This window comes from Heteronotia binoei, chromosome 16 (assembly GCF_032191835.1).
Source record: "Heteronotia binoei isolate CCM8104 ecotype False Entrance Well chromosome 16, APGP_CSIRO_Hbin_v1, whole genome shotgun sequence".
In the NCBI taxonomy this organism is placed as follows: domain Eukaryota; kingdom Metazoa; phylum Chordata; class Lepidosauria; order Squamata; family Gekkonidae; genus Heteronotia; species Heteronotia binoei.
The window spans coordinates 19,258,882-19,270,909 of record NC_083238.1 but is presented as its reverse complement, the minus strand read 5'-3'; positions in this window follow the sequence as shown (position 1 = coordinate 19,270,909).

The following is a 12,028-nucleotide window of genomic DNA, read 5'->3' as shown; positions in this document are numbered from 1 at the left end:
TGTGCAATCATGTGCTTGCAGCCTGCAGCGTAGCTGCTAGGCTGCAGAAAGCACGGGTTTGTTTCCCTGGACGGGAAGAGTCAGGGGGCGCCCATTTGGGCGCGCAGACTGGGAGGCGTGGTTTGGCTGATTAACGGTCAGACCAGCCCTGGCCAGGCCACTGGTGGGGTACCCTTGCTGTTAATGAGGTTATTTAATAAAGTGGCACAATTTTATTCCAACACTTTATGTCTGACTCATTATTCCGTCCTTGGGGGGCAACAGTAGATTGTATATATCATTCTCTCTCCAAGGATCTTACTTCCCTGACCATTTCTGTAATGCTTACTGTCATGAATGACAGCTGTGATCACTTGATAGAAAAGAAGAGACAATGAGGTGCCTGAATTAACTGGCCTATCCCTGAAAGTTGTGATGAGAACTGTTGATTATAGGACTCTTCACCCAGAACTCAGAATGCTACATGGAGGGTTTTTCATGCACTCAGCAATCCCTCTGTGAACTCGGAAAACGATCCTGAAGACCAATCTGCACAAGAACCTTGTTGCAAGTACTGATCGCTCTTGCTAGGTTGGGATTGTAGATTGCTTCTGGTGGTAGGATTTGCGTCCTGGTTTGCTTTGCAGGCTGAGATCTGTCTGCAGCAGATCAAGCACAAGTGACACAGGAACAGAAGCCAGAAGGGTGTGTGTGTGTGTGTGTAATTTTTAAAAGTCTTGTGATAAATACATTATTCCCTACAATAGAAACTTGGCAAGCATTCTTGATGTTCAGAAATTAAAATTCTTATTTTCCTGCAAACCAAAAAATTGCATGGTGGATGCTGTTTTATTTTTGCTATTTAATTCCTGGGCATATGACAAACAGGGTTCATATTAAGGATGTATGGCCTTTAGGCTGCTAAATCCAAGGAAAGTCAGTCAGTCAGTCAGTCAGTCAGTCAGTCAGTCAGTCAGTCAGTCAGTCAGTCAGTCAGTCAGTCTGTCTGTCTGTCTGTCTGTCTGTCTGTCTGTCTGTCTGTCTGTCTGTCTGTCTGTCTGTCTGTCTGTCTGTCTGTCTGTCTATCTATCTATCTATCTATCTATCTATCTATCTATCTATCTATCTATCTATCTATCTATCTATCTATCTATCTATCTATCTATCTCTCTGTGCATGTGCAAATAAATCTAGCAGAGATTTCAGAATTGTGTAGAACAGGGGTGGCCAAACTTGCTTAATGTCAGATGCTTAAGATAGATGCTTAATGTCAGATGCTTAAGATAGATGCAGAGATAGATCTATCTATCTATCTCTCTGTGCATGTGCAAATAAATCTAGCAGAGATTTCAGAATTGTGTAGAACAGGGGTGGCCAAACTTGCTTAATGTCAAGCCACATAGAATAAATGTCAGATGTTTGAGAGCCACAAGACATGAACATCAGATATTCAAGAGCTGCAAGACAGAAGGAAGATAGATGGGGGTAGGGTGAAAGAGGTGGAAAGAGAACAACTTTAAATGCATTCTCCAAGCCGCCGGTTGGTTTGGAGAAGTGATTTAAAGAAACAAATGCCTTCTCCAAGCTGGCTGATGAGGCAGTGGGAGCTTCGAGAGCCACACAATATGTGTGAAAGAGCCACGTCTGGCTCCCGAGCCGCAGTTTGGCCATCCCTGGTGTTTTAGAAGAATTTTCAAGTATGGAACAAGGCTGTGTACAGATACTGCACTCATTTGTTTGATAGCTTTTGATATCACTGATCAAATTACTATTGCAATGGAAAGACAGGAGGGATTTTTGCTGCTTGCATTCAGTTCTGTGTTCTCCTACTGTTTGGTTTGCCAGTTTGAACCAGGTGGCATGAGAAGGCAGCCCATCTGGGCTAGTTGTGTGTGCCAGGAGTCAGTGGCTCCCAGAAGGCACAGCTCGGTACTGTCTCCTCCTGCCACCCAGTTGAAACAAGGCGGTGGGAGAGGACAGCCCGGCCTGGCTTGCTGTGCATGTGGGGAGCTGATGGCTCCCAGCAGGCGTAGCTCATTCTACTTCCTCCTGCTGCCTGGTTGAAACCAACCGGTAGGAGAGTACAGCCCAACCTGGCTCACTGTACCTGCATGGAGCTGATGGCTTCTGGCAGACACAGCTTAGCATTTCCTTCTTGGGTCACCTATTTCAAACTGGGCAACAGGAGAGGCCTGCCCAGTGGGGAGTCATTTTTGTACAAGCAGCATAAGACTAGTAATAGGCTCCTATTGCTAGACTCATGCTGCTTGAATTTTTTTTTAAAATGTAAGCTACAGAGTGGCCTATGAGGGGCAGGGACAGGGCGGTGGGGGTGGGGATCCAAGGGAATCTGTATGCTCTTGACTTACCTTGGGCTTGGAAGTGAAGCACAGGAAAAACCACCACAAAACCACTCTCGTAAAACCTGAGGAAACAGCAGATGGAAAGCAAACTGAATGGTGAAAGGAGGAAACAAAATGAAGAATCAAAAAGAAAACCTGACAAATTTACGTGGGAAAAGTGAAGCAAAACACACATGCATTAAGGTCCTAGTTCTCCTAATGTTCCCAAATGTACCAAAGCTGTTAACTTTCTCAGTCGCTTTGTTACCCGTTGTTGGTGTAAGGAAATAATTTCAGATGATCTTCCTTTGCTAATGGGGTTATTTATTTGTTGCAGAATAATGAATTGATCTGTGTGTGTCAGTCAAGACAATTTACTTTGGATGAAACATTACCCAAGAAAAAGGAGGAGGGAGTGATTCATAAAGGGGGAAAGGAAGAGGTGTAGGTAGGAATTATAGTGACTGGTACTTGGTCATTTACAACATGGAAAAGGATATTCACACATAATGATGGCAAAATTAGGAAATAGCGTTTTTATGTCTGGTAAATGCTGGCTCTAGGATACCTAATCTGCCCTTTCCTACTCTGCAAATTTGAATACAAACACATGAAACTGCAAATACCAATGTCAGACCTTTGATCTGACAAGTCCATCTTGTTTACTCATACTGGCAGTGATTCCCCAGGGTGTCTGGCAGAGGTCTTTCACATCACCTACTGTCTGATCCATTTAACTGGAGATGCCAAAAGATTAAACCTGGGACTTTCTGCATGCCAAGAAGATGCTCTGCCACTGAGCCACTGCCACAGAGACATAAAAATAAACAAGTACTGCGAAGCAACTTGCATCCCTTGATGCAGATATCATATGGTCCTCTGGAACAGCTGTATGAATCCCAGAGACCATACATCACATGCAATGAATGCACATATGCACATGGAATGGAAAGTCACACTTGAGTAAAATGTGCACAATTTCCTTTAAAGATGTGCTCCCATACTAGAAATACTCTGATATAGCCTTAAATCTAGTCTAGACAGATACTCTTTGTATATAGAGTCATATGGACATATGGACATATGAAGCTGCCTTATACTGAATCAGACCCTTGGTCCATCAAAGTCAGTATTGTCTTCTCAGACTGGCAGCGGCTCTCCAGGGCCTCAAGCTGAGGTTTTTCACACCTATTTGCCTGGACCCTTTTTTGGAGATGCCAGGGATTGAACCGGGGACCTTCTGCTTCCCAAGCAGATGCTCTACCACTGAGCCACCATCCCTCCCCTAAAATAGATATAAATATTTACATTATTTCAGAATGTAAGAGCCAAATGTCTGTAGGCTTTATTGCAATTTCCACTCACTTTACATATGAACATATGAAGCTGCCTTATACTGAATCAGACCCTCAGTCCATCAAAGTCAGTATTGTCTTCTCAGACTGGCAGCGGCTCTCCAGGGTATCAAGCGGAGGTTTTTCACACCTATTTGCCTGGACCCTTTTTTTGAGATGCCAGGGATTGAACCTGGGACCTTCTGCTTCCCAAGCAGATGCTCTACCACTGAGCCACTGTCCCTGCCCTTTGTCTCTTTATTTGCCCTTGCAGCTAAGAAGATAAGAGCAAGAGTGATATCAAACACTGTAACTTCTTGAGGTTGGCCCTTCTGGGGAACTCTTAAGATGTATCTGGGAATTTTGGTGTTTGTGTTCTGTTTTGAAATGGCCAATGGCTATTCACAATAATTTTTTGTCTCTTGTATCCACTCCACTCAATGGAGTCTTTAATATATATAAATTAAAGCCTGACAGGAGAGGAATACCATCCTTCCATATATTTAAGGTGGCCTTTGCATAGGATCCTATATATAGGGTGTATTGATCATGCATAGGATGCCTATGTGCATGCCTTTTATGCAAATGGTACAATGAAGAAGTGGAGTTGAGAGTAGGGCCTGGCAGGTACAACCCTTTAAACTTCTAGACATTCACGTATAAGAAGAAACTGACTACCTCAAATCTTTAAATTGACTGACATAATTCACTGAATTTTAAAGTAGTAATTAAGGCATAAAACTGAAGCGCATATCCCCATTTGTGTCTAGCTTTAACCTTTCTTTCCAGTGGGAGCTTGGGTTCTGACTTTATAGGTCAATCTGACTTCCTTTCAGTGACCTGGAATAAAGGGAGGGAGGCAGCTATTACCGTATGCATGGCTAATTCTGCTTTCTGAAAGACCTGAATAACTGCAAGGTGTTCTTTTTTCCCTCTCTTCTCTATGTAAGTTTATGCACCTTTTCACATTTCAGTTCACTGATGTCCTTTTCCATTTGGATGGCCTACACAGAAGCAATCTTTTCCATCCTACTGAAAACAATTAGTGCTGGCTTATTACTCTAAACAGTCTAAAGCGACAGGCCCCTTTCATAAGCTCAGCTTTTTTGCTTTACGAAAACAAGTTTTCAACATTTTGTTCTAAGGAAATGCGGTTGTGTATGATCCAGGTCCAGTTCTCAGCTAAGATTTGTTGATATTGTTCTGGTGAACTCTTATTGACCTCACTGCTAGAGAGCCAGAATTTGTCTCTTTTGGATGTCCCCTCCCTAAAGTGAACTCAGCGTAGCACAAAAAAGGATGTGCATGAACCAGGAAAATGTGGTTCAGGTTGTGGTTCACAGAGGACCCACAAACAGAACCAAGACCTAAACTAACCAAACCAGTTCATCAAGTTCATGATGCAGCAGACTGCCCCCCCCCACCAAGAGCTTAAGCAGGGGTGGCCAAACTGTGGACTGGGAGCCCCATGCAGCTCTTTCACAGGTGTTGTGTGGCTCTCAGAGATCAAGGAGTAATTTATTGCAGACTTTTATCAGGCGATGGAATCTCAAGGCAGTATTCATTGAAACAATGTATACTTTCAAAGATTTCAGGTTTTCATGGCTGGCAACATCATTAGGGTTTGTAGAGTCTTTCGGGATCAAGTGCCGTGTTCTACTGGAGAAAGTTTTCCTTCCAGACGTTTCGTTCTCAGCTGCGGAGAACATCCTCAGTGGCGTTGCAGCCAGAGCAGGCGCTCAGACCTTCTTGGCTGCTGTGCATTGAGTGGGTAGAACACAGCACTTGATCCCGAAAGGCTCTACAAACCCTAATAATGTATACTTTATTGGAAACTCATAGCTGGATACAGAAATTGAGACTAATGCCTGGAATCAGGCGGTTACTAGTCTTAAGGAATCTACATCAAAGGATTCTCTAACCAAAGTCACTATTCTCAAAACAAAAAGGGAGTGAAGGTGCAAACTTTCACACGAGGGCTTCCGCTTATCTTCTTGCCCCTGGGAAGATGCTTGGCGACCGCATTATCTACCAACGGTCGCATTCTTTTGTTCTTTGGCAACGTAAACAAAGTCTACATATCATATGCTACCCTCTTTGATATGCACATTACAGCATAATGAAAGACTTGGGTTAGTACAAAGAGTTCATATGGTTAGTATTCTATATTTGTAATACAATAGAGTTACAGAGCCTGACACTTTCTCTCAACTAAGCTTGCTTATCATTGAGACCTCAGTCAGCCTCTGAGCACTAACCCATATGTAGATGTGAATTGGGGAAGGAAGGGGAAACAGGCCATCCCTGCTGTAGGCTGATCCAGCACTGAGTTTGGGGTTGGACTAGGCCCACTGCATCATGAAGTAAATTGGATGTCAACCTGAGCAGCCCTCACTGTCACAAGCCAGCATGATAGGGCCACACAGTTTAGACTTTTTCAAAGCTTTGGACTGATTTCAAATGTCATAGAAAAGTCATTTGTATGGATTTTGTTATTATTTACTTGACATTACATGTTGTTGCAATTGTTGTTTCCTAGTTATTCTGTCACAGCTTCTGTTTGTCTTTATCCTCTTCCATGAAGAAGAAGGTGATGATGATGATATTAGATTTATATCTCGCCCTATACTTTGAATCCCAGAGTCTCAGGGCAGTCACAATCTCCTTTACCTTCCCCCCCCACACACACACACCCTGTGAGGTAGGTGGGGCTGAGAGAGCTCTTATAGCAGCTGCCTTTTCAAGGACAACTCCTCCAAGGCCATTCCAGCAGATGCAAGTGGAGGAGTGGGGAATCAAACCAGTTATCCCAGATAAGAGTCTGCACACTTAATAATAATATTAATATAATAATAATAATCTTTAATTTGTATCCCACCCTCCCCACCGGAGCAGGCTCAGGGTGGCTCACATGGCATAACATAGTATGCTACATTTCAGCAGTTAAAACAAGGTGTATACAAAACATATTACAGATCATATAAAAATATAGTTATCCTACATTAAAACCATCTAATTAAAACCATCAAATTAATTTGGTGCTAAAATCTCGGTGTTGACCATCTTACAGTTGTTCCGTGGCGACGGTATTTCTTCTACAGTAAACTTAACCACTATATCAAACTGGGTTTCACCTGGACAATGGCTTACCTGGACAATGGCAACAGTGGTTCCCCAGGAGGAAATGGCTAGTTTAGAGGGTGGAGTGTACGGCATTGTACCTGTCTGAGGTCCCACCCCTCCTCAAACCACACCCTCCCCAGGCTCCACCCCTTAAATATCCAGGAATTTCCTAAGCTGGAGTTGGCAACCCTATTTCCTTCCCTTTATTTGCCCCCTGACTCCAGCTTTCCATCACCTCCCTTCTCCTTGCAGTCTCTATGTATGGCAGTCCTCTCCCCCCACTTTGATCTGCACAACAACCCTGTGAGGAAAGTGTGTGACTTGTCTGAAATCACCCAGTCAGCTTCCACAGCAAAAGCCTGGGTATGGCAGACCCCTCTCTGAAGCCTTAACTCCTATGCCCTCCTCAAAACAAAATCTCCAGGAATTTTCCACCAATCTGGCGGCCCTAGTCAGGACTGACCACAATGAGTTCTCTCTCAGAGGCCTTTAGAGGCTTTCAGACCAAGACTCTGCCTGATAACCAGGGCTTTTTTTTTTAGCAGGAATGCACAGTTCCGGCTGGCTTGGTGTCAGAGGGTGTGGCCTAATATGCAAATGAGTTTCTGCTGGGCTTTTTCTACAAAAAAAGCCCTGCTGATAACGTTGTTGGTCTTGAACACAGAATTCTAATCTAGGGTTGCCAATCCCCAGTTGGGAGCAAGGATTCCCCCAGTTTGGAAGCCCTCCCTCACTTCATAGCCATCAGAAAGCAGGGGGGGGGATGTCTGCAGGGTACTCCATTATACCCTATGGAGACCAATTCCCATAGGGTATAATAGATAATTGATCTGTGGGTATCAGGGTATGACTGGTGTCTCTACTCCCAGCCCTTCTGACTCCTCTAGACCCACATCTCTCCCTCAGCAACCTCGTTAGTTCTTAAGAGAAGTGTATATGTTTCTGTGACCTCTCAGGTCTTTCACTGTGACTCTCCTTTCATCACACTCAGCCCCTTGGCTGTCTCCACAGAGCTAGCTGCGAGCTTCACTTCACTAGAAGTCTCTCCTCACCTCCTGTCTCAGCTCCGTCTCCTCAGCTCTCAGCTGATAATCCCCTGTCTCTTCAGCTCTCTGCTGAAAAACCAACTGCTCTCTTCAACTGTCCCCCTCTGACCGTTATTCACTGCCGACTCACCAGCCGTTATCTGTCAATCACTCCTTCTGAGAGTTCCGAGCACTCCGGCCCCCACCCTCAGATCACCTGATTTAGGCTCTATGAGTCCTTAGTTTTTCTATTAACCCTTCCATTACTGTCACACAGGGGCTCTGGGGGGCTGGGGTTTTTTTTGAGGGAGATGCACCAAATCTTCAGCATAGCATCTGATGCTTCTCTTCAAAATGCCACCCCTCCCCACGTTTCAAAAAGATTGGACCAGAGGGTCCAATTCTATTCACCTTAAGGGAAGGTGCCCCTATCATTTCCAAATGGAGGGAAGGCATTTAAAAGTTATGTGGTCCCTTTAAAATTGATGGTTAGAACGCCCTTCAGAGTTCAATCATGCTTGTCACTACCTTGCTCCTGGATCCACCCCCGAAGTTCCTAGATATTTCTTGTCAGACCTGGCAATTCTACTTCAACCTCTCTCTGTCTCTCACTTTCCCTCTGTATCTCTCTCTGTGTATCTGTTCTGTTGCTACAGGATGCCATTTCCCCCTCCCCATCCGTCTGTTTCCCTTTCAGAGGAAGATAGGGAGGAGCCCTCAGTCAATCAAGTGAAGGCTTTCTCTAGCTCTTTCCATTATCTTCCCTTAGCCAATCAAGGCAAGGTTTTCTCTGATTCTTTCCCTCCTCCTCTCTCCCTCAGCCAATTGAGGGAAGGCTTTGTTTCCTTCCTCTGGGAAGCAGTGCAACAGGTGACTCAGTCAATGGGAGAGCAGGGAGAGCCAGAAACTGCAAGAACCAAGACTGGTTGCCATTTATTGACAGAATCAGCTTGGCTGGCAGGCAAAAGCCAGTCAGGCAGGAGAGAGGAGTGGCATGCTCTTGATTGATGGCATGAAAATACCCTTGATTGATGGTTTGATGGGCCAAAGCTTGATGCAGCACAGTCCCAACAATGGCAGAGCTCAGTTTTGCCACCATGAAAGGGCTTTTGTTATATAAAGGATAATAAAGTGACTTTGTGGATTGATGTTATTTCTGTGCAAGTTTGTTTTATTAGGATAGTTGATAATATTGCATTTTGTAATGTTAGATAATATGGTATTTTTAATACCACTATATTTGATTATGCTGGATTCTTACTGTTTTAAAATTTTGCTTTCCTGTTGGAGTGACGTACAATCCACTTTTAGTAATGCCTTTGTGGGATGCTGATGAGAAAGTACGGTATATTGATGCCCTATAAATGGATTGCCAGTTTGCAGATGATGGCTGGAGATCTCCTGAAATTACAATTGATCTTTGCGTGACAGAGATCAGTTCACCTGGAGAAAATGGCCACTTTGGAAGGTGGACGATATAGCAATATACCCCACTGAAGTCCCTCTCCTCCCAAGCCCTGCCGTCCTGAGGCTCCACCCCCAAAATATCCAGGTATTTTCCAACCTGGAGCCGGCAAACTTGGATTTACAGGATTCTATCAGTTTTTTAAGCTCTGGCTTGCAACATGTTGAGTGAGCTACAGTCAGGCTGTTGTGCAGAACTCGTTGCCTCTGGATTTCATTTTCTTATTTTTCTCTTAAGTTTCCTTGCTATACATAACATTTAATGGACTGTTTGTTGCGAAGATTGCTTGATTACAATGAACTTCCCCCACCTGAGGGAAGCATCTGGACCTCATTTTACTTTGATTTGTTTTATTAAGTCTACAAAGGTACAGTATTTTGACCGGTGCTGAGCTTCTATTCTCAATGAACCATTGGCACCCAACCCTTTGAGTGAAGTGTGGGGAGCACATTACTCAGGACATCTTGCTGTCTTCTTCACAATTCTCACCTAGCTTTGAGAGCCACAGGAAACAAACCAGCACTGTTGTTCATCAACTAGCACTTTAACCCTAAGTGTCTACTTGCTGATAACTTGTTCTTGTTATAGCATGCCTTCTAGTAGGTGTCAGGATGATACAACAGGAATGTGATGGATGAGTTTCAACGAAGTCAGAAATGTTAAGGCAGCTAAACAGCAGATAAGGACGTGTACTTTCAACAAAATGTAGTTGATTGGAATGGGAAGTTGGGAAATATTAGCTGCAAATGAAGATCTGGAATAAAAAAGAAACCAAAAAAGATAAAAGCATGTGTTATTCTCAGTGGTGGGAAAGGGAAAAGAAATAAGATTGCTCTCTTAATCAGTAGACCATTACCGTTTTCGCACACAGCTTACCTCGCAGTCACAATCCTGTTCCCTCTGCAGCGTCTGTCGGATTTCCCACCATCTGCGCCGGAGTTACAGGAAGTGCCGCGGCTTTTGCGTAGCAAACGTAAACTGGGTTTTAGCGGTTTACGTTTGCTACGTAAGAGCCACAGCACTTCCTGTAACTCTGGCACAGATGGTGGGAAATCCGACCAGACGCTGCAGAGGGAACAGGACTGTGACTGCGAGGTAAGCGGTGTGCGAAAACGGTCCGTTAGTAACCCTGCCGGAACCTTTCTTGCCCCTTCTGATATCTTGGGGTACTCATAGGGATCTATAACATGTCCTGGAAAACTCAGTAGAAGGCAGCTTCCTGGGACCCTTACAGATGTGGACTTCAGCCTTTCCAGACCTTGCAAACTGAGCTGCAAACAGAAAGTCATTTGTCTTCAGGGTCGTATGATAGGAAGTGGAGAGGCAAAACCCTGCATCCCTTATAGGCATCAAAGCTGAGACTGGGGACAGTAGACCAAGGAAGTCAGGGACAAGAAACAAAAACCAAGCTATGGTAACAAACTTGCCAAGAGCCAAGGCCATAGAGCAACACTCCACCCACTGAGTGCACTTGCCTGCTGCTCCTATCAGCATCCATGCAAAGACAGGCAGAGGCCATCACTCTCAGTGCATGAACAGTAGTAAGCAGGTTCTTTCAAAATCAAGAAAAGGTGCCTGTGTGGGGGCTTGCAACCCAGCAAGTGGGGCTAAGAGTACTGAGTTGAAGACTACTACCCTAGAGAGACTATCTCCCCGCTGAGCTGTTTGTGGAAACTGAGCAGACTGGGTAGTTCGAAGGGTCATACAAAATAACAGCTCCTTTTTCAAAATGCTGGAGTAGACAACTCCTTTTTTACGATGCTGGAATATCTGCTCCTAATCTGTATTTTTTTCAGCTGTGCCAGCATCAGATGCTACTGTGCTATAATGTTTCTACAGTCTGGACTATAACCCCTTTTCCATTTCATCTTCACATTACCTGTGTCGCGGATCTGGCTGCTTGGTAGTGAAGTAGAATGTTTTTCTGCATTGCTTGGAGTCTCCTCTATCTTCTTGTTTTCTGTAGGGCTTTCCTCAGAAGCAGCCCTGTAACTATGGTTAGGCCAACAAGGTCCTGCTCCCCCCCCCCCTCCACCCTTACCTGCGCTTCTATGGACTCGCCTCCACCTGGCCCCATCACTTACAGCCACTGCTGCTTTCTTGTGCTTGCTGCCACCACTGCCTGACTTCTGCTGCAGCTAAGAGAACCTCTCCTTCCTGCCCTGGGCTTGCCTGAGTGAGAGGGCTTGAAGGAGAGAAGCCTGGAGGAGGGGATGGAGGCCATGGAGCTTGGACAATTGGCTTTGCCTTAAAGGCAAAAGGGGTAAAGAGGGAGATGACAGCCTTGCTGTCACCAAGCAGCCTGCCTGTGCCAGCTCAGCTGCCTAGGGGAGTGGAGGTTGCAGTGCTGGCCTCATGCGAGAAGCCCTCCAGATGCACCTGAGACATGCAACTGGCATGGAAGCTACTCTCTGCTTGCTCTACCTGACCCAACAGGCCCTGGGAGGCTGTGGTGAGCAGAGTAGGTCAGGGCATGGTTGAACATGCCTAGGCACCCCCACACACCATCAACCAGCCAGAGGGGCTCTTTGCCATGCCTCGATGCCTGTAGGTGGGGGTGGGAGGAGAGCAGCGTTCCACCCACATGTGTGTTCCTGAGCCCTGGGCACCAAACTAGGTGCCCCCTGGCCCCACCCAGCAAAAATGTTGGCTATGTGTCCCACCACACTTGAAATCCTGTGTTATGTCTTGCATTTCAGTCTTGATGTTACAGCACAGCGAACGCTACAGAGGCAACAAGTGGAAGCCCACTAGTCCCCG